The sequence below is a fragment of the Apis florea genome, unplaced genomic scaffold (genome assembly GCF_048593485.1).
Source record: "Apis florea isolate Af1SG1 unplaced genomic scaffold, ASM4859348v1 contig_3587_pilon, whole genome shotgun sequence".
NCBI classification, from domain to species: domain Eukaryota; kingdom Metazoa; phylum Arthropoda; class Insecta; order Hymenoptera; family Apidae; genus Apis; species Apis florea.
The window spans coordinates 2,782,742-2,806,102 of NW_028256789.1; the positions used below are offsets into that span (position 1 = coordinate 2,782,742).

Consider the following 23,361-nt stretch of genomic DNA (forward strand, 5'->3'; position numbering starts at 1 on the left):
CTGAAGCGAAACTTGGATTTGCGGAGGTTCCGCGCTCCCTCCACGCAGTCGCAAAACACGATGCATCGTTTTGTCTGCCCTTTCTTCACTTTCCACGCCCGAGACGTTTACGCGTCCCTTCGAACCACCCCTCCTTCTCTCTCTCTTCTTTTTCGAAATCGAAACCAGTGCTATTCGAAAATCACTTTTACATCGATCCACTTTTTTTTTTTATCGTCGATCCTTTCCTCCTACCTTTTACGGGGTAAAATTTATTATTTCGCGATACTCTAATCGAATTCCATCAATTTTTCTTTTTTTTTTTTTTTCATTAAATTAACGGATTCGAGGAGATAAACCGATTACGATGAATTTGATTTCGTAATGAATGGCGATTTAAATCAGAGATAATTAGAAATTGCGATAAGAGTAATTATAGCATTACGTCGAATCGAAGTTAAATTATAATCAGAATAATCCTAGCTGCCCGATCTATTTTAAATTATTCGTCGACGATGGTCGATCCACGATATTTATCCGCGAAATAAATCGTACGTACACAAACGATAAATATCTCTCTCTCTCTCTCTCTCTCTCTCTCTCTCTCTCTCTCTCTCTCTCGATCTCGCGTTCGAAACACGCGGCGAAGATGCTGAATCAGGAATGCGTCTATTGTACTTCGTCACCACGGCTTACTAGTTAAATCAATACGCAGGATTCGCCGCAACAATTTTCCCCGAACAATCGTCATTTATTTTGCATTCCTCGTGTGCAACGCGCGTTCTTCTTTCGACCGCACGGAGGAATTTCTAGAAACGTCCCGGCAATGGTTGCGCAGGATCGCGGGCGTGATTCGTTGTTACGTTTGCCGAACCACTTGGAATTCAATTAGAATTCCCTCGGTAAGTGATGCATCGAACGAACCAACACAGCGTTCCGTGGAACACGTACGCGCGCGTTAAAAAAAGAAAAAGAGAGAGAGAGAGAGAGAGAGAGAGAGAGGGGGGGGGGGAGAGGGAAAAAAAAAAAAAGGTTTCATGCCTCGAAACACACGTTTTCACTTCAGAAGAAACAAGATCGTGCTAATATTTTTCCACGCGCGTTTCAGACTCGGGTTCAGTCGCGATTCGTCGATAAATCACCGTGCGAAATCGTGTTTCATCCTTCCACGGCTACTGTCTTTCCACCGGCAAATTTTCCACCGGCCTAATAATCGAGGAATTAACGCTGTAAATTGCTGTAAAAATTCCGCCGCTTATTCGAACGTAATTTCGCTTCGCCCATAGCGTCGATCAATTTCCCACCGTCAATATATCATCCTGTGTCGAATTATCCTCGAAAATCGGCACAAAATGGATCCCGCCGTTTTGCGGGCGGCGTTCGAGCCTCGTTCGATCGATCGATCGGGATAAAAGAGGAGGAATTTTAATTGTGGGGAAGAGGACAGGTGGAGGAGGGAGGAGGGACTTGGTCAATAAAGTCTGGAGGTAAGGTCTGCTGTTGACTGTATTAATCAATTAATATTCGATTCGTGCCGCATCATTCTCTGTCTTCGCCTCTTTCCCTCAAGCATATTATCGTTTTTTGTATAATCGTTTTATCCGGAATCCGATCAATTTCAATGATTTTTCTATTACAAATATTTTTTTCGTAATTTTTGTATTTTTTAAATCGGAACGCGGAATCGTTCAATTCGATATTTAGATTTATTGTACGTGGATGTTATTATTTCTTTCCTTTTTTTTTTTTTTTTTTTTTAAATTCGTTTCGTTTTTTCTATACATTCCGTGCAACGTTTTGTTTCTTCGCGCAACAAACAAATTTCATCGAACAGATTAAAAAGTATCGCGATTTGTTATATTGATCGGGTATAACTAAGTGGACAGTGATAAAAGTATTCGTAGATATTTGTTTGTCACCTGATTCATCATCCTATTTAACCCGGGATCACATGTGCGTTTCTTTTCTTCCTTCTTGATTTATCCTCCTTTCCAATTATACCGTCTACGCTAAACAGAGGGGGAATCATCTTTTTTTCTCGCAATTTTCAAATTTAATTTCACGCACAATGAGAAAATCCCATTTTCTCTCGATCAACCGAAATTTGATCTCGCCGTGATCTCGACGTTTTCCCATTCGAACGAATCGAAAATCAACCCCTCGTAATCACTGTCATCTTCACAGTTCCACGTTCTTCTAAAACGTTCCATCTTTAATCCAGATTTATCGTTCATTCGTCGATCATTACGCCATCTTTGCTTAAAAAAGCGAACAGCGTTTGATCCGTTTAGAGGATTCGTCGAAATTAAATGTTGTAAAGGAACGAACCAAGCAGACTGAAGAAAATAGTAACGGAACGATAAGAGCAAAAACAGCAATCGAAATCTTAATGGATTTCGTTCGTCCATTTCAACTGAAAACTGTTCAACATGTTATAGACATGTTTTGGTTTCTCGACAATAAAAATAAAAAAAGGAAAGATACGAAGGAATGAAAGGAGGGTGGGACACGCTTCGTAGGAGTTCCACATAGCAAGTTTTCAATGCAGTCATTCGAAGTTCGTTCCGATTAATTTACACAACGCGACTTCGAGTTTAACCGAACTTCTTCGTCGCCGTTTCAAATCCATAACTTTCGTCACGGTGAATGCAGCTGTTGGTTTTATCGCTTTTAACACGACATTAACTTCCACGCTTACGCCCTATCTGTTGGAAATTATTGAAGAGGAATCGAAGTATCTCGATAAGACCAAAATTATTACCTACTTCATTTCTGAAATTAAAGTACCTTCTTATCTTTTTTTTTTTTTTTTTTTTTTTGATTCTACGAAGAGATTGATGATACTTAATATACGTATATATACTTACTACTTATACAAAGATTGCACGAGCAAAGAAGAAACTAAAAATGGAAATTAATTGAACGAAGAGTAAAACCGAGTGCTGCTAGTTTAGTAAAATAATTTATTAAAATGGAAGAAATCGAACGTGAAACGTTTCCAATTGTATCAAGTCCCAATATCTCTATAGCATCCTAGACAAAGGAAATATTATTTCGGAGGACGTTATCGGTTTAAATTCCATATTAATGGATCGTTTATTTCTGACACTCTCCTCTCTGACGATAACCACATCTCATAATTACAGCTTCACATTCATCGTATTAAATTTTACCTAATTAATAAAAATGTGTTTCATGTGTATAATCGTCGAAGACGATGGAAAAAGAGAGGAAAGGAGGAAGGTATGTAACGAAATGAACGAAGATATGTTCGCGTGAAATTTCGAAATTAAAATGACGCAATATCAGCACGATGATACGACCTGTCAACAATTACTGCGATACAATCGATGCAATTAAGAGTATTTAAGCCAGCGTGTCAGTGGAATATCGAGCGATTCCGCCATCTTGCGTCAATACCGAGATCGAGTGAATCGCAAACTCTTTGTCTCGATCGAATGAATTTCGCATTAAGCATCGATTTTCTGATTTTTCTTCACGAGTTGCACCGTTATCGCTGTCTTTCTCTATATAATAAGCAGTGTAAACGATATTTTAATATTATTGCATTTATCGCAGTTAATTCGAACGAATTATAAATGATGTTCTCAGAGATGATCGTATTTAATAGCCTCTTTGTCGGGTATAAACATGATGTTGCAATAATAATTCGACGGGATTATTAGCGTGTATTTGATCTCATAAAATAATTCGACGCGGAAACGTTGTTCCATCGAATTTCAGCACAAAATAAGAAACCTTCGCAAACCAGTTATTCCAAAAGTCCATTTCTGAATACTTTCTTTTCCAATTTAGGAGCGATCTGTTTGCCTAGATTAACAGCAGATATTAAGCTCGTAAATAAGACTTTTATTGCGGTTTGTGGCAATAAAGGGATAAAAGTTTCAAGAAATATCGAGAATACGTGTTATTTCTTTTCCAGTTAAGTTTTCCAATAATTCCAACGTTTCTTTCTTCGTTTCAATTTTGTTTCAAAATTATTACAAATCCGCAATGCATTCTAACGCGATTCTAGTCCTCTAGTCTTCTTATTCCGAATTCAATTTTCCAAAGATTCGCGCGCAAAAATATGGTGTTGAGTGAACGACGTAGTTAAAATTGACCTTTAAAAACCTCGTAATTTTAAGGTTTCCCGCAACGATCTAATTCGTTCGTTTTTCCTTTCTTCAAATAACCACGTGATTGACCAACTTCGCCCGAAAATAACAAATCGAACTTTTTAGCCAAGCATTCGACGATAAGGTAAACCCGGTTTCCATTACCGATCGCTACTGCCATCTGACGGCCGTTCGAGTTCCATTCTTCTCCGATGCGGGAAATTTCGATCGATGGAACGACTGTTATCGCAATTTGATAAAAGCAATCGCATCATTTTCCACCGAAAGAACGAAATATCAGCGACAAAACAACGCGACAGGGAAATGCTGCCCTCCCTCTCAAGAAAATTAAGCTCGAAACGCGGCCAATCCACCCACGGGAATATAAATGCGAAACCTCTGTTTTGCTACCGACATCTACGAAACATTTTAACAGTTCCACAATTTGGTCGGTAGTTTGTAATTTGTTGTACCAGTTGCTAATTAGTAGCGCAAATTTGCACACCACGCAATTTCCCCGCCTCGCCTATATTCATTTTCTCGCACGTTGATATAATAATTCAAAATTACTTCTCTCGAGAGTTTACTTAGAAAACTGGTGGTATCGCGGCGTAGAACAGATTAAACCGGCAGATCTGTAATCGGTTTATGTTTGCTTTACGATAAAACGATTTCAAGTATAATCGGCCTAGCCAAACGAACGAGGCGTCGCGGAATTTCGTTACGCGCCTCGAAGAAGAAAATTCGAAAAAATGTCGTTCTCTAACTCTGCTTCATCGCAAGGGAGACGAACAATTGCTTCCGATCAACGCGTTCAAAACCGATTTGCATCGATGTCTTCGACTGGGGGGATTTCAACGTGTATATTTGAATTAAAAAAGCTCGAAACTAATTGGAGATAGGAGGAGATAGTCCCGTCTTTCCGTTTAAAACTCGAGCTCGTATCTCACTCGACGAGAATTATAAAATCACCTGTTTGCGCCAAATATTTGCGCCGAGATCGAAATGGCGAGATAGGAAGCGAACGATTCCTTGTGAAGCCTCGTTGTGCACACTTCTCGGGATTCATATTTCAGAAGACGGCCAACTTTCATGTAATTCAAACACGAGAGTTGAATCGTGATTTCAAGAAAGATGCGCCATTACGTAATCCGTGATATTGGCATGATCGCGGAACGCATGCATATTTTATATCCCATCTACAAGTTTCTCTCTCTCTCTCTCTCTCTCTCTCTCTCCTTTCGAATATTTCATTTCATCCGCCTTCCAGCATTATCCAAATTCGTGTCTCGTAATTGGGGCAGTTTTTTTTTCACCTACGAATGTAATATTTATCGTCAGTTTTTTTTTAATCCAGTTAAATTAAAGTCGTTTTTACGTCCGTTAGATGTTCAAGCATCGCAATAAATTTGAATCGTAATTTAATCCCTTACCGGCCGGTAATTTTTTCCCGAGAGAAAAAAGATTTCGGGGAAATTCGTTCTCGCATTTATTCGCGAACCCATTTCAGTTACGTTATTCTTCTATTCTATCAGTTTCTTTATTTCCCCTCTCTTAAATCGCATCATTTCGCACAATTGTTGGACAATTTCCTCCGTTCGAATATATTTTCCAATTGGAAAGCGGCGATTCAAGTAACCGAGAAATGAAACGCGTCCACGAACTGTATTAAGAAATTTTAATCAAGCCACGTCTGAATAAATTCGCAGAGAGATCGCTCGTTCGAGTCGACCGCGTCAACTCATCTTAAACCGTTTTAATTACGATTGGACACGGAGCGCGGTAAGTGATGTGTGCACGTGCACATGGCATTGAGGTGCGCCCGTTGAACGAGCACGTTGTTGTACGAATCGAACAATTCGCGCAGCTCCTTAGTTTATCCTCATCGTCCGTGTCTTCGAGTATTTAGGAATAGCTGTTTAATGAAAATTAACGATCGACTCTTGTTCTATGCGTTTCATACCGGCGGATAAATTTTTCAATTCGTTCGGCGGAAGCTTGAAATTGGCAAAAGTTAAAGGGATTAAAGGGGGAATTCTCGTCTCGCTCATTTCAATACGCCAAGTTTTAATCGTATCGCGATTTGTTTTACCGCGCATACACGTACAATTTGTACGTAAACAGAATCATTAAGCTTTTAATCCTAGCAACCTAATGAACACGGTATAACAATGTGCATTGTGAATATTTATCGTACCGCCATTCACGCGTTTCAATCCGTATTTATGAAGATTAATAAGATAAGACATTTTCACAGACATTTAAATATCCACGAAAAATGTAACGCTCGTAACGATTCTTCGGGTTTACTTTTCGTTGTTAGCTTTTTTCCCCCACGTTTCACTCAGAATTTAAAATTAATAATTGTATCGTGTACAGTTTTTTTTTTTTTCATCGTATATTTTTGACTTCGATATAAAGGATCTCTCATTAGCGGGCAAATGATATTCCAGGTTAAATATCACTCGCTACTTTTTTTCAGGATATTTTTTAGTAGAGTATATTTGGTCGTTTGAATTTATGCGCGTAAAGAAAGTATTCTTTGTCGAGTGCTTGTCGAGATCGGTGCCAGATGATCGTGATTAAACTAGTGATCAATTTTATCACTAGGGTGTTTTCGCAACCAATATTGACGGTTTCAAAAATGTTGACACTTTTGAGGATTGTTCCTGACAATTGGAAGAGGTAATAATCGAGAAGGTTCAATTTTACTCCGGCACTATCAAATTCTTTAATAACAAAATTGAGATTCAGAGAAATTTTTACATCCGAACGAGAAAATCCGATACTGTAAATAAGAAAACAGCTTGCATTAAAAAGAGAATTCCAGCAATAAAGAACAGTGAAAAGTGAAGAACAGTGAAAAAACATCAAAGGGACATTCCAGTAGTAAAGATAGTGAAAAATGATATGAAAAAGAAAGTCTATTTAATTTTAAAAATCACAAAGTAGAAAAAACAAGTTTCTCTCATACATATATATATCAAAGGCAACAAAAAAAAAAAAAGAAGGAGAAAATAAATCAATTGTTCTTCGAATTCCAGCAATATGGAAAAATTCTAGTAGTGAAAATACATCTTCACTCCTATGGGACAAATTCCTCTTGAATTCTAAGGGACGCATGACAGAAATGCGAGAATGGCAGCTTTAGCAGAGTGAAACTGCAAATTTGCCACTGTGAAATCGTAACAGTATATACATATGTATACCGGAGAAATAATACATGTAAGTACTTAATGCACATAAATACGAGCATAATTCACTGTACGACTCAATGCGCCCTACATCTATACTTTTACTCACGCGTCGCAATCATATTAATTGTCTAAAATAAATATCGTCGTGACAAACGAGAAATCTTTAACATTTATTAACGAAAATGTTATCCAACAAATCCATCCCCTTCTCACACTATTCGAATTTCCATCGCAAATAGGATTTTAATAGATCAAGAATCGATTCGGCAGAGAAATTCGATCGAGATCGAAACGAAAAGATTAGAAATACGCGGGGGTAGTCGGTCGCGTGTTACACGCCGAATGGGGATGGGGGGTCGGTGGGGGTTGCTTCGTAGGTCGCTCATTCTGGCGTGGGTAGAGCAACCTTCGCCAGTAGTATCGCGGTGACGAGCAGACGCGGTTGTCTTTCACCTCTCTCTCTCTCTCTCTCTTTCTCTCCGCCGATCTTTCCTCGATTTTCGACGTTCAGTGTCCCGTTACTGCCACTCTCGAAAACGGCTTTCATCAATCGTGAGTAAATTATTTTGCACCCTTCAGTTTTTTCTCTCTCTCTCTCTCTCTCTCTCTCTCGCGTTTTCGCCACTTTTCGAACAAGAGCGATCATTTTACCGTTATATACGTTCCGTTCGATATTTTGGATGGCGCATAGATGGAATTTCTGTTGCTTAATTATTAGAGAATGAAAATTCCACGTTCGATCAGCGAAACGATCGATTAATTTCTAATATTCCTCCGGCCTTTATTGCACTGTACAAAGAGCACTAGTTTTGGTCGATAGGTACTTTCCTGCCTATATTACTTTGCAAATAATTTTTTTTTTTTAACGCAATGTTATTTTTCACTTCTCCATCGGTTTTAATTTTTTAATTTTATTCCCGCTTTTATTCTCTGAAAAATTTCCCCGTCTATTTATATACACACGCGTGTCTATACGTTTCTCGTCCCGTGTATTTATCCTTGGAAGTAATTTCATTCATCCGCCTATACCGTCGATAAATACGTCATGTAAACATTAATAGTATTCGTGTTCGTCTATCGGTTTGTATTTCGTTTCGCCCGATCCAGTATGTACGCGGGTATCGCGCGAGAAACGTCGCGGAACTTTTATAATCGTGGGATCGAGTTGAGCGTCGAGGCCCGCTATTTAACAAGCTTTAAGGGCTCATTAAACCCGTCGCCAGCCTAAATTGAACGAATCGATGAGCAGCCTAACGAGATTAATTTTAATTACACGCGCGAAATTGTGCCGCCGATTTAACGTCACACCAGTCCTCGCTAATCCCTTTGTTCGCCACTCAACGTTGCCTCCTTCGTTCTATTCAAATCGTATGCAAATGCGCGTCCATACTGCGAATCGTTTTGCGACGAGCCACGTCCAACTTGCCACCCTTCTCCACGGATTCATACGGATCGGTTTCGTTGTTGCTCGAGACACCGAGCAGGATCGGAGAGAAAAGGATATTCTTTCATGGCTCGTCTCTCTTTCAACTTCGGCTCGAGTGAGTTTAGAAAAAATGCGAAAGGTCGTTGCGTGGATTATGCACAAGTGCGGAAGTAAAATTTGTCGGGAAAGTAATTAGCCAAGTCGTTAGTGAGCGAACGTGTCAACTTTGTGCGCGGGCAAGAATTTTCTTTTCTCGGAAAAATTTCAAAGTGCCTTTGCTTCAGATCAATGATACGATTGAACGATAAGGTTATTCTCGCATAATCGAATAATAGCTCGATGGAAAAATAAAATTCTCCAACCGCTCATTATCGTGTTTGGCCTCCATGCTTCCGTGACGATCAATATTTGGATCGTCGCGATGCTTGAGATTAGATTAACTCGTATTTTTATGCGTCCTCGGCCCGCGATTATCGGATCCCGCACCTTTTACGGCCAATTTCCCGGTTTCTTCCCGACGTTCCTTCGACCCGAAGTCGAATCGATGAAAATGCAGCGCAAAGATAGGAAAAAAACCACTTTTGCGATCCCCGTCCAGACAAGAAATTCGCTCGATCTCACGATTTTAATTTATCGTCGAGAGAAGGGAAGACCGCTTTGAAAAGACCCTCTGAAATTGCATTTTTAAAGAAGATCCTTTCCGATCGAATCGTCGATATTCGAGATTTCGCGATATCTCGTAATTAGATTTTTCAGATGGTAAATACCATCGCTCTCCCTTTATTTCTCCACTCTTGTTGTTAATAAATAAAAGTGAGCGATCTGCATCGGAAGACTTGAATCTTCTGACTTGAAATCAAATAACGCGAGGACGTGACTATTAAACTTGCGTTGAACTCAATTATGAATAGATGCGTTTCCTCGTTTTTTTTTATCAAAATTTCTTAATACGCGTTTTATAACCATAATTCATTCATATTTATGGAATTTTTATTATCCCTTTTTTTCTTTTTTGAAGTTACGTCGTTTACCGAAGCTATCCCGTATAAATTAAACCAAAACTAGTTGGACATACAGTGAATTTAAATCGCAATTATTTTCGCATCAACGGAGGGAAAATTGTTTTTTTCACAAGCCTACTTTTCATACGAAATTGGCACGACGAAATCTCGCGATATCGTTTGAGAAGGCAATCATTCGTACCTGCGAATAACGCGATCGTAACGTTTGATTTTCTGCGATTTGGCCGATAAAGTAGTTGCTAATTTCCAGTTGAAATAAACGGCATTCCGGTGTTAATGCGTAAGAACATTGGGAACAGCATTACGAAGCAGCGCGCGTAAATTACGACTTTAACGATTATCTCGTGCAAATACTTGGATAAAGCATTTTCAATTTTTACGTCCATCTCAAACGCTCCGCTTCCTCCAAAGTATTATTTAAAAGAAAAAAAAAAAAAAAAAAAAGAAAAGAAAAAGAAAATAGATTGATAAAAACGCTTTGATATTATTCTTTTTTTTTTTTTTTATTATTATTTTTTATTCTTCTTTCAACCCTTTAACGCATAGAAAATATACCTAGTATTTAAAATTCTTTACTTTACTTTGCGTTTAATATTATCACGAGAGGAAGTAATTTATTATTTAAAAAATTTAACAAAGAAGAATTTCAAACGCTAAAGGATTAATTTCTTCTCTTCTTTCATAACTTCTTTCGACTGGTAATATTAAATAATAATTTAATATTGTTCGTCACGGACACGGACACAGCCACGCACCCTCGTACACACACTTCTGAACGTCCATTTACTTTATATCGAGATGGTACCTTTCCGTTTAATGGCTTCCCTTAGCCTTAGCCTATCACGACAGGAACCATATTAGGAACAATATCGTGGGAATACGAGTGGCGTGTTCGTTTGCATCGAGCAATAAAAAAAGAACGAAGGTATCTGGTTTCGTAACCGATGAAGAGAAATAAATGGTAAATCTTTTTTTTCTCTTTCTTTCTTTTTTTTCTTTCCTTTTTATTTTTAATCTCGAAGATACAAGCACTCCGTTTATTATCTCGTTCTTCCGTTATATATGCAGCTCATATTTTTTCATCAGGATATCTCGCTGTAATGTAATCGAATCGTTAACTCGGATAATAAAAACGAATTAAGGGGGCTCTTTAAGCGTGTTAAATTTAATCTTCCACCAAGAATATTCGTTTCAATATGTCTAAACGAGGGCGTTCTTTATTATGCAATAACTCAATTTCCCGCCGGATAGAAGAATACGCGATTCCTTCTGTTACTATATATATATATACAACGTAAAAAAGTTGCGTGATGAAGAGTAAAAGTTTCAACGCGAGAGGATTAACGCGGTCTGTGGAAAGATGTGTAAGTTTCGTCTGGACGGTATAAAAAGTGATCCTAAATCCGTGGGAACAACTGGACTTAGAGGAATTCTTTCGTACGCGGTTCACGTAAAAATTTCATACATCGTTTCGCGAGGATTATCCCCCGCGACGAGAGGGAAACGAGTAACGAGAAATGAAAAGAGGAAAATTAGAGAGAGAGAGAGAGAGAGAGAGAGTAAGAAAAAAAAAAAAGATTTAGAAACGAAGATAAATCAAAAATTTACGTTTAGCTTTAATTTCCTCTAATTGTTGGTTTGTATAACTTTAATTTTCGCTATTCTTTTAAAACCGACCTAATTTCTTGATCCAGTTTAAAGCGATATAAAAAAAAAAAAAAACGATAGAATCTTTTTATCGAAACCAGTCGTCACCGCCCGCGCGTGAAAATCTCTCGAGCTTAATTCCACCGCGAATTCCGGCACAACGAGTACAATTACGCACGGTCCCTTGATTATTTTTATTTTACGGATCCTATTCTTCTTTGTACCGAGTGGAAGTTTCTTTTTTTTTCTTTTTTTACGAGCAAATACTCGAACCGTCAACCGTTATAAATATTACGGGAGTAAAACAACACGAGTGTCTCTTACCGAGCAGGAAGGTTCGGCGTAAACTTTTTCAACCCTCCGCGTGGATGCTTTTTACTGTTTTAATTCACGCGAATTTTAATGGCTGCTCCACTCTCGACGATTTCCCACCCCTTTTCACGACTCCTTCCCGGAAACGCTGAAACGTTCGCTCGAGAATTTCGCACGAATCCCGAGCAATCAAAGGAAAACTTCTTATCCGCAAACTCTCGCGTTTCGATCAATTCCGCTTTAAATGTTGTGTTTTAATCATCGCCGATGTTTAATCGATTTCAACTTGTGCCGTTCGCCAAGTCGATCCAATCGAAAACTTCGCGGAATTCCCCATGGAATATACATGTTTGTTCGGAAACAAATTTTTGTTTGCACGACAAATTTGTTTTTTCAAGGGGATCATGAATGATTCATAAGTAACCATCGTTCTTGGCCAATCTCTCTCTCTCTCTCGAGACGATCATGCCGGATGATTGAAACAGCTGGCTGAGTCAGGAGAAATTTCGCGCGAAAAGAAACTCTAGATGGGATTTATGGCTATTTCAAGGGTGAATTCACGTTGCGAAGCTTTCACGATTTCCCTCGCTCTTTTCCATGCTGATTTTCGGCTCTCCCCGAAAATTCCACCTTGTCGAAAATCAAATCTGCTTAAACGAGCGAATAGCGGATTTATCGAACGTGATTTTTCTCGACTTGACCCGTATTATTACTTTCGCGTAACGCAACGTTGACCTTAAAAAAGGAAAAAAAAAAAAAAAAAAAAAGGAAAACGAAAATTTTCCACGACATCGCAGAGAGGTAACACCGCGTGTACGGACCATTTCTGTCTACATATTTCTCAGAGACGTGTGATTTATACGCAACGTCCCTGGAAGAGCATAGCTGCAAATTTATCCTCTGCAAATTTTCCTCTGAGATTTCGCGAGGAGCTCGCCATTTCATCAATGTTGACATTGATCGCCTCGATTTTTGGATAAGGCGAAGGATAATGGACCGTGCGGGGGAGAATACGTTTTTTTTTTTGTTTAATTTACCCTCCATCATTAATCTACCCTCACGACACCCTCACGAAATGATTAATGGCGTCGATGAGGGGAGGAAAGTTTCTGTGTTTTGCGCTCGAATGACGTATTTTCGTTCGACACGATGTATATTACGCGAAATTACGAAGTAAAATTTTTAGTAACGGGGAGGATCTCGACGATTAATCGGAAAGTTTGTTTCCCTCATCGTCCCTGTGAACAAGTGACGAGTTTCGATGAGTTTTATTCGTCTTATCCTCGATCATCTATCTCACGCAGCTACCAATTTCGTCCCTTTACGAATGAACAATTTTACACCTCCTCCCGACAAAGTTTCCATCGTTAAACCAATTTTATCTTATTGTTTTATCTTCGATGAAGATAAAATTGTATCGTTGTAAAAAATAATTTGAAGGAATGCACAAAGGACGAATTTTTCTCACGGATTGAAACATCATCGTCGACATCGTGCAATAATATACGAGTGTGACAGCGGATTTCCATATAATCGGATTTAATAAGATTGTCACGGAGGAACAAATATATATAAATATGTAAATCCGTATAAAAGGAAACCAGGTTGGATAAAATAAGGATACGCAGCCGACTATTTTTCCTCCCGTGATCGAAAACTTACAAATATTTCGTGTCAGCTTGAGACCCCCGTTTGTCGGGTAAATTTGATGAAAATGTGCCAACATCCTTTCAACGGAACAGCTTCGACACGGTTCGGATTACGGATGGAAATTCGAATCGATCGATAGAGAGAGTCTTCCTACGTAATTTGACTGCTGCATTTTTCTCTTTTTTTCCTTTTTTTTTTTTTTTATTTCACTTCATCGTACTTCGAATTTGCGGCATCCCCTTTCGTTTTCCCTCCACGAAGAAGAGTAGTCTATCGTCCCGAAGGAAAAGCTCTCCGATTAATCGATTAAGTTTCTTAAGTAATCATCCCGAATTTGATAGATTAATGTTGCACGAGACTATGTTGCCAAGGTAGGGAATACGAGTTTGTAAAAAAGTGGCTTTTGATCAACCTCGTTTCAAGTTTCGTGCTAACCTCTTCCCGACCGAACGCCGAATCTCATTTATATTTTAAAGGAGATTTTCTTGAGAAGGAAAATGTGGATCCTGGATCACCATAATTTTCAAAATGTCAAAATATTTTGCGCGAAAGGGGAGGAAAAAAAAAAAAAAGGAAACGAGACTTATCGAGAAACAACGAACAACTTTCTCGTCATATTTAAAAGCTCCGTCCTCCGGGATCACTTTCGCTGAAACGCAACGCGAGAAAATATTTTACCACTCTCTCTCTCTCTCTCTCTCGAAATTTAGTCTTTCATTTAATGGCGTTTTCTTCAAAAAAAAAAAAAAAAAAAAAAAGGAAAATAAAAATAAAAAATTCACCAGCTTTGATAGAGATCTTTCCAGAGGAGAAAAGATATATCGTGAAATAAATTAGAACTTTGATTCCCATTACTCGACGTCTTTTTTCCCCTTAAAGAAGGTTTGAGGAAAGCGATTAAGGGTGATATTTATTCGGTTCAGTTGTCACGAATTAAAAGCACGAGAACAAGCTCGATGTAATATCAGTGACGAGCGCTAATTAGAAGATCGTCTGATTTCTCTTTGATCGATAACGTAACCGATGATGTTACCTGCAAAATGATTAAAAAAAAGACGATCCGATGGCTGGTTAAGATTAATGATGCCAATATTATGAACGGCGTCGATTTAAGGCGACGACACCTTATTAAACGTGTTACGTTTTACTTTTCGAACTAGTTGTACAGTTTATTGATCAATCAATGCGGATCTTGTATAATCTGGAATCTCGAAGACGTGAATTTTAAAATTTATACGAAATTTGTAATCATCGAAAGTCTCAAAGAACTTTTTTTGTTTAAATTGAAAAAAAATTTGATGTTAATTAAAATTCGTTCAGACGAATCAATTAAAATTTGACTAATTTGTCTAGCAATTAAAAGAAACGTTGCAATTACATGCGATATATTTGGCAAAAATTTATTTAGGAATAGATACTCGTTGACACCGCGCTCAATTATTGACCCCTCTTTTCCGGTTCATCAGCTCGATACGCGGAAGCAAATTATTCGATTAAAGTCTACTTGAATCTCCAAATTCAATAACCAACTCGGCGAGTTTCGAGTCGCTTTTCCTCGCGACTTTGATCATTCGACCTGATTTCCATCCCTGAAGATCGCGATTCCAGTAACTTTCGACGAAACGTTGGATAATGGAAATACGGGATACAAGTAGGCGAAGATGGAAAGGAATCGGAAAGTTGAATTTATAAGCGCACGGGGAATAAGTTCGGAATGAAACAAGATTGATGGAACGAGTGAAATTTTTAAATTGGCGCTCGAACTGATTAATCGAGCTCTCCCTCTCGATGAAGCGATCAATTAGTATCAGTGATTACACAAACCGTAAATTCTTCTGTCAAATTAATCGATTAATATATAATTGCGAAAATTTTACCACGATATTCGTTTCTACTTTTTGAAGAAAAATCGATTTAACGCTGTTACAAATTTCTCTTCGAATTGTAATTAAATTCAAATTAAATTTGGAAAGAAATTTTGCACGATGATGCGACAAACTCGACGTATCAAGATTCGCTATATTTTTCAGAGAAAATTCTGGATCACGTACTTGGATCGTGACAGTTGTATCTAATGAATATCTGTCTTAATTGACCGGCTGATAGATATATATATATATATATATATACGTATAATAGATATATCGCGACCCTGCGGTAAAGCTGTCATGTTTGCTCAAATACTGGTCGCCCACGAAACTTGTGCAAGGCATGAATAGTTTATTTGATTTTCACGATTGTATCGGTGCCTTTGTGTTGCCTAATGCTGCCGTGTCGCGAAATGGCAAAGATTTTTCATTCGACCCACGATCAACTCGAGCCACGTTGATTCTCTCGTTGCACTCTGATCGACGCGAAATTTTCGTGAAACATTGAAAAAAATAGGAATGGAAAATTTAAAGAAAACAGGGTATTCTCTTCTCGTTTTCACAAGAATTGCTTCTCGCTTTCACGGTCTCGTTCGTAATCGGTGAAAAATAGTTTCGCATAAATTTAAATTGAATTTAAAGTCGATGAATTTATCGACGCGATCGTGAGCAAATAGAGAACGAGGAGGGAGAACTATCGTGGAAACGATTGTGCGATAATTCATCGGGAGATTTACGGTGCTGAACAACAGGTCAACGAGGAAATCATTCGCAATCCAGATAATTTTTCCCGACTGAGTGGCTCGTGTTCTCGCCACGGAATTCCGAAACGATTTATAGATCTCTCTCTCTCTCTCTCTCTCTCTCTTCACTACTCGAGCATGAAGCTTGTCCATCGAAAATCCATAAAGCACCAGAAATGCGGAAGGGGTCAAATTGAAAGAATCGCGTCCATTATTCTATCCCTTTTGGAACTTCAACGTCATTCCACAAAGCTTCCATAACACCTGTCAACGTCAAACTCTCGATGAATGGATCTTTTCCATCCTTCCTTTCCGCTTTCTTCCGCCGGTGTGTAACCATTTATCGTATCGGCTTAACACCCTTCACTCTAACACCCGTGTCTTCCTTTCCTTCGATCCTTCTTCCCCCCTTAGAAATTTCGTGATGAGCAATGAAAAAGGAAAAAAGAGAAACAGAAAGATTTTTTTTCTTTTTTTCGAACGAAACACCAGTATCGGCAAAGTTTTGTAATTCGATCGGATTCTTTTAATCCTTAAACGAAGTAACGGAATACCGGCCATTACACACGATATTAAAATTTCCACGGTTCGCCGCACACAACTAACTCTTTTCTCTTTGCGTATATGTGATGGTCGACATAGTCGTAACCGTAGAAAATCTCTGGATAAAAGATACGCAATCAAAACGACCGCGGTAAAGTGAAAAACCGTGTGAAAAGAGCGGTATTCGTTCAAATAAAGGGTACGCGATCCAGACAGGGGGTGAACTTTTTTTTCTTTCTATTTTTGTCTCTCTGTCTATTCTCACCTGCTGGGAGAGTTATTTTATTCCTCTTTTTTTTTTTTTTTTTCACGAGAAAAATTGGAATTGGTGAAAAATCAACGACGGTACAAAAACGGGCCAATAGGATGTGGAAAGTTTCGATTGATAGGAAGGGCGCGTTTTCAAGTGAACGATTGAATACGGTTCAATCTTGTTATATAATTGTGCACCGAGTGTTCTCCCCTCCCCCCTCCTGATTGAATAATCTGTTTCGGTGTATCGGAGAGGTTGGATGCTTCGACAGGGGTGGGTGACGTTTCTAGCTTTCGCTAACTCGGTTTCACACGGTGCGGTTAAAATATGCACGGTATTTTCACGAGATGCGATACGAGATGTATACATCGAATTTTAGAACTTCGTTATTCTCCGCGATAGAATGAAATATCAAATACGTTGATGGACGACACAAGGACGAATCTATCGAATAAATCCGAAATTGCGTCCGGTATTTAAATTTCAAGAGATCCGACACCATTGAATTTTATTTGTTGCCGCGAAACAAACCTCTGTTCCTTTTTTTTTTTTTTTTTTTTTCCTTTCCCATTCGTTCATTTTTCTCACGCTCCCCCATTGTAGTTTTTCCAGCTTTTCAAATTTATTCCTTCGAAAAATTTCTATCTCCCTCGCCGAATCCGATGTTGGGATAATAAACGGGGGCGTGGAAACCGGTTTTCGAAACCGGTTGGAACTCTAAGAAACTATCTCAACACACTTCCTCCTTTTATCGAAAGTTAAAACACGTTTTTCAATTGAGCGGAAACGGATCGACGACGACGATTCTCCCGGAAACGAAGCTCCCGGGAAAGAACAAAGCGACCAGTCTCGAAATACCTTTCGCGATAGGATTTCCACCCTTTGATGTTGTTTTGATTACCGAGAATTTACTCGAAATTTCAAACGAATCCATTCGACGACATTCATTTGATCGAACTGTTTCAAACATTTCTCGATTTCTCTCCTGCCTTCGATAAATATATGTTTTCAAGGAAACATCGTTTTCGAAACGATGCATCCCCAATGTTCGAATTCGAACAACCTTTATTGATTATTAAAGATAATAACCGGCGTTTCCCCTACGGCCCTCGTTTAATTAGTCGATAGAGATATTCAAACGTTCGTTATATCGACGCGCAATCTCAATACAGGCGAATATCGAATTTTCTCGGCCACAATAAACGCGTAAATGTTTCATGGAATAATACCAGGTGCCTAAACAACGGGATCTGGACTAGTGGCGGTGCACAACCACTTTATTGGCAATCATAGGGGGTGGATCGACAGCGTCGACGACGTCCAAGAGTAGCTACTTTACGACCGACCCTCCTCACTAGACCTAGTCGCACCCTCTTTTGCTACAAGGTGGTGGAAGAGTCTCGCGCTCGATATTTTCGTAGGGGCGATTCCTAAATGTCAAAAATGACGATAATTACGAAAACATCCAATTTCAACGCTCGAACGTCTCTTTCTCTTTCGTGGCCACGCGGTCAAAATTACCTCTTTTATTCGAATTCTTGTTTCCCCTCTCCTCGAACGAGCCATCCTTAAAGAAGCTTTAATTAAACGCCAAGATATCGTCTTCACGTGACTCTTGGAACGCGGTTTTGTTGTGGTAATTCTAGCAGAATGTATTAATTAAGCGAGGAAACGGGAGTATTTAGGTAACGGTAACTCCCGTTGCAACATAACCTTTTTCAACGCCGAGACGGTGTTTTTAATTTACCCTTGTCACGACCCTTAAACCCGTAAATTCATTTTTCCCGCACCTCCCTCCTCGATCCAGTCCCTCCCCAGTACAAGACGCGGTGGGAGGGGAGAGAAATTGAATTCGATATGCGATTCGACTTTTCGCCCCTGTCGCCCGCCCAAGGATTTCTGTTATCGCCTGGGAGAAATTTCCAAGGCACGAAAGCACGAAATTCCGATAATTTATCGAAGAGGAGGAGACGCGCAGGGAATATTTCATCGGCCCCCTTTCCCTTTCGACGAGAAGAAATAAAACTGTTGAATGTAATTAAGTAGAATTATCGGAATATTCCTTCGTTCGATTTCGTTTCATTTCACAGGAAATTCGTCTCATTAGCTTGTTATCGATACTTCGAAAGACGCAAAGAAAACGAAAATTTCTCTTAGGACAGTTAGTCGAGAGCTAAACCTAATTAATCTTTCTCTCATCGGTTTTTCTTCGTTGGACGACATTAGGCATTCGAGCCTAAAAGAATTCTCTCACCAGACTCGAGAGACTTGTTCCACCTTTTTTTTCTTTTTTCTTTCTTTCTTTTTTTTTTTTCTAAAGGGAAAACCGATTCCGTATCTCTTGTAATTTTTTTTTGCGAAAAGCATTCTCGTCGCTTTCGATCCTCTTAACGCTCTCCGGACCATTTCGTCCTCCATTTTGCAGGGAACACGTCAATCAGGAGAGGCTTGATCGATAGGAAAAATTGCGTGCGAAAGAGAATGACGCTTGACGACCAAATATCGTGACATTTTTCAATCACGTTACAGCGGGTCAGTTTCTTTTTCATATTTTTTTCCCTTCCCCCCCCCTGCTTTTAGAATATTCATAAATTTCCCGTGATACCCGTGATCGTTTCAAAAATTTTTAACGAGTCAAAGAACGCTCGCTAATGCGTTTCAATTTATCGTAAATTCGAAGAATCGTTCTCTGAAGGATCTTCACCCAGAAAGTCAAGCTTTAAACAGAAATTAATGAGGATTAAAACCGATTGCATCACGGTAATTGTAATCAGCCGGGTGAAAGACGTCCTATTCATTAAGAAGAATCGTTAAGCTTCGCTGAAACTTATACGAGTCTCAAACGAAATTTTAAATAGGATGACAATTGCAATTACTTACCACCCGTTAACCATTTGTTAGACTCCGCGCGGTGAAATAATAATCGAGCATTTATCATTTATTACTTCGATACGATAAACCGACCCGATAGATGAGAACTCGGTTCGAATGTATATTAGCCGAGTAGTTGCGACGAAGTAGTAGAAGCCAATATTGGTCAGACCCGAGCGAAAGTGCTGACAAAGCCGTCAAACAAAGAAACAAAGTTGAACGTTCAGGAAGAGCTGTATAAATATTTGCAAACCAAGTTACGCTTTCTGCCTTTCTCATATCGCGATTTCGAAGAGTTTTATCGAATGATCATCTATCATCCCCTAAACGCACCGTTGATATAAATGCTTTCTTTCACGCGTATCCCCGATAGGAAACGATATTTTTCACATACACGTGGGAGCGATTTCATTTTCTACCTACGCGTTTTTTTTTTATTATATAGACACCACATACGTAAATTATGTAGTCGTGCTTAAAGTTGGAAAAAGAAATTTTACAAAAAAAAAAAAAAAAGAAAAAAGAAAAATTTATTTTACAATTTCGAAATAGAAAAGGAGATCGTGAAAAATAATCGTTTGAAATTTTTCGATATCGAAGGCGTAAAGTTATGGCAAAGAAGTTATATATGTTGGAAATTGAAATTTTTCCAAAGGCTCGAATTCGTACGATAAAACGTAATCGCAATAAACATGTATAGAAAAAGGAGCACTCGTTAAATTATTTCGATTAATTTTCTCGACGTTCTCTATTTTTAAAGTGATCAAGTAGGTGTCTTTATGGCTTTACATTTTATTATTTTTATTTACATTATTCGCCATCATTGTTCATCGTTTTTTATGTTATATCCCTTGTATAAGATTGCTTCGTTTTTACTTCTTTCTTTTAATTCAAAAAATATCAAATTTTTTATTGACCATCATCCTTGATTAAAACATACCTATCACCACATTTTTTCCCCCTACTCTCTAAATAAAATATAATAGGATTCCAATCTTTTCAAAACATCCACGAATGTGTATACACACATTTATTTTATTCCACCCTTAGACGCTTGAAATGGTATTAGCTTTGGATCTTCCAAGGAAGACCAGGAAATCGGATCTTTTTTTTCTCTTTTTTTTTTTTTTAGACTTCTGGCAAACATAGAAGAGTGAGTCTTTGGACCACTCAATCAATTTCACTCGAGATTTTTAAAACCAATTCAGTTCTATCCAGAGATTACTACTCGGCCAAATTTGTGAAGCTGAAGAAGAGTTAGTCACTAAAAGAGTGGAGTTATCTATCCAGTTTCAAGCATAGCGGAAGATAGGAAAGGAGGAATCAACAAATCAAGATTTTGTTGTGTGTGTGTCAACAATTTCAACGTATACACGTGTTCGACGATCAAATTCGATACGTATAGGTTTACTGTTAAATTACATCGAACGTGATGTGATATCATAAATTGTTAAAATAATAAAAAAAAACGATTAAAAAATGATACAAAAATTGTTATCAACTACTAGGGAAAATAAGAGGGAAGAAAAAAATATTTATCTTTTATTCGTATTTTTAGTTTTTGAAGTTGGTTTAATATTTCGATTAATACAAATATTTTCGATTTAATTTTTTGCAACATAAAAACCAAAGTTTTTGCCGCTCGATATCGCTCACTCTCGTCGAATGAGTCAAGATTGAAACGGGTAATTATTTATCGAGCGCAATTGAGATTAACGGGCCATGTGTCCGATGTTTGATTATTTTTCTGGCGCCCCAATTAGTGGTCGCCATGCAATCTTACGATACTTTTTTTTCATACAACGAGAAAACGATCATCGGAAGTCGTTAAAAACCCTTTTTTTATGATTCGCGCTACAGATATCCTTCTCATCTCTTTCATACATATCCGATCTCTCGTTAATTCACCACTATTTGTAGCGGATGATTTTCAAATTCAACGTTCAACGAAATATTTTTTTTTTCTCCATCCTCGTAATTTGAAAAATCTCGAAATTATTTTTCGCGTGAAAGATTAGGAGATATCGAAAGTTGTTTTTTTTTTCCTTTTTCGAAATAACAAATCAATTGTTTAAACTAGCCCCTCGTACGTTCATTATTTCGTTTCATGCCGATAGTATTGGAAAGAATGGCAGTTGGTCATTTCAATTTCACTTGGATGGCGAATCATAAAACGAAGGGGAACGCGTACGTATTATCAGAATTTTCAGTCGTGATAATTAATCGATTCTCACCGCGTTTTATCAAAACTTGTTAGCCAACACACGTGCACAACACACGTGTTGATGGCCAAGCAATTTATCATTAAAATATCCAGAAAATATATGGCGTGGCAAAGATTTCTGTGGTAATTAATTCGTTCAGTAATTAAAGGGTAAAAAGAAAAAACGAATATCAGTTTACCTCGATCAACAAAATTAAATATCCAATGAAACTAATTCCTATGAAAAAAAATAAGCTTTACTTTTTCTCCGCGAATGTAAAAATATCGAGGAAATTATTCAGAGAATGGACTTTATATTCGTTCAACTTTACGCGAAAAAGTAAATAACGCAAATGATTCTCTTTGTAAAATTTGAAAATATGCCAAAATGCCTATATTGGCAGGCGTTGAATTACGATGAAAAATTTAAAAATATTGAAAAACACGAAAAAATACAAAGGAAAAAAAAAGAAAAAAGAATTCCAAACACCGAAATATCCCTTGATTCCTTTCCCGAAACGAAGTGACGCGAGTGGGCTGGTGAAGCGAAACTTTTATAGAACCACGCAACTGAACGATAAAGAAGTAAATCGATAATCGAACGCTTAAATGACGTTAATGACAATTCAACGCGGTGCATAACACGTTTCGCAAAGCTTTCCGGAAAGCTTAACCACTGAAAGGAATAAGATTTACAAATAGGAGAGCAGTGAAACCAATATTTTCATCCCCGTGGATTGGAAATTGCATGCAGAATTTTATTATACTGTAATTGTGAATTGAGAAAAAGAGAGAGAGAGAGAGAGAGAATGTTTTGGAGGGATATTTCCAACACGTTTCAAATTGTAATTTTCATTCGCGTTGGTAGATTGAACAACAGGCTTTTAGCAACAGCTGCAACGGACGGCGGTAACTCGATTACACGGACATTTCTTCGCTCGTTTTCGCGTCGCTCTCTATTTCTGAAGTTTGATCTCGTTTTTCGTTTTTATGCAAACACCCTCGCTCCGCCAGCTTACCTGCTTAATCCCTCCCTTTCTCGAATAACGATCGCAATTCGCAAGAGTCATCTATTACCCTCACGAAAAGATCTGCCACCCTAACAACCCCCTATCATATTTCCCAAAGTTCCTGCTCACGAAAGTTCCATTAAAAAAAACTTACGATTCTCGTCGTTCGTTTCTCCAGGTCTCTGCCTGTGCGGAGATTACAATTCGTTCCAAAATTACTGGCAGATTTGAATGGCTCGTTCCATTAATCCACGTGAAAAACGTGGAACACACGTATGCCCGCAAAGTGATAGCCAGACCACTGCGTAATCCTGTTTAATCCAATCGGGGCCGGCATCGCGCTTAGCCTCATTTAACGGCCCTAAATGTCTTGGCTCTCGATTTACGAGCTCTATCTTTGTATCAGGATCAGTCGTCGTAACGCGCCTTCGCCGAGAATAAATACGTATTGTAACGCTGCATCCAATCGAATATCGGTCTAGCCTCGTGATTGAATCCGTAAAAAGGGTTTATAGGCTT

General features: G+C 38.4%; 1 protein-coding gene across 3 annotated transcripts in view; it reads left to right on the forward strand.

The window, feature by feature from the left end:
- Positions 1-1,043: 1,043 nt before the first annotated feature.
- LOC100865250 (neuropeptide CCHamide-1 receptor-like) overlaps positions 1,044-23,361 on the forward strand; it is a 28,630-nt gene continuing 6,312 nt past the window's right edge. Inside the window, exon 1 of one of the 3 annotated variants that reach the window (XM_086914355.1) lies at positions 1,044-1,466. The gene's annotated coding sequence lies outside the window, so the exon portion shown is untranslated. Of the gene's footprint in view, positions 1,467-7,700; positions 7,847-23,361 lie in introns of those variants that run through there. The other 2 variants (XM_086914357.1, XM_086914358.1) reach the window with 2 other exon arrangements.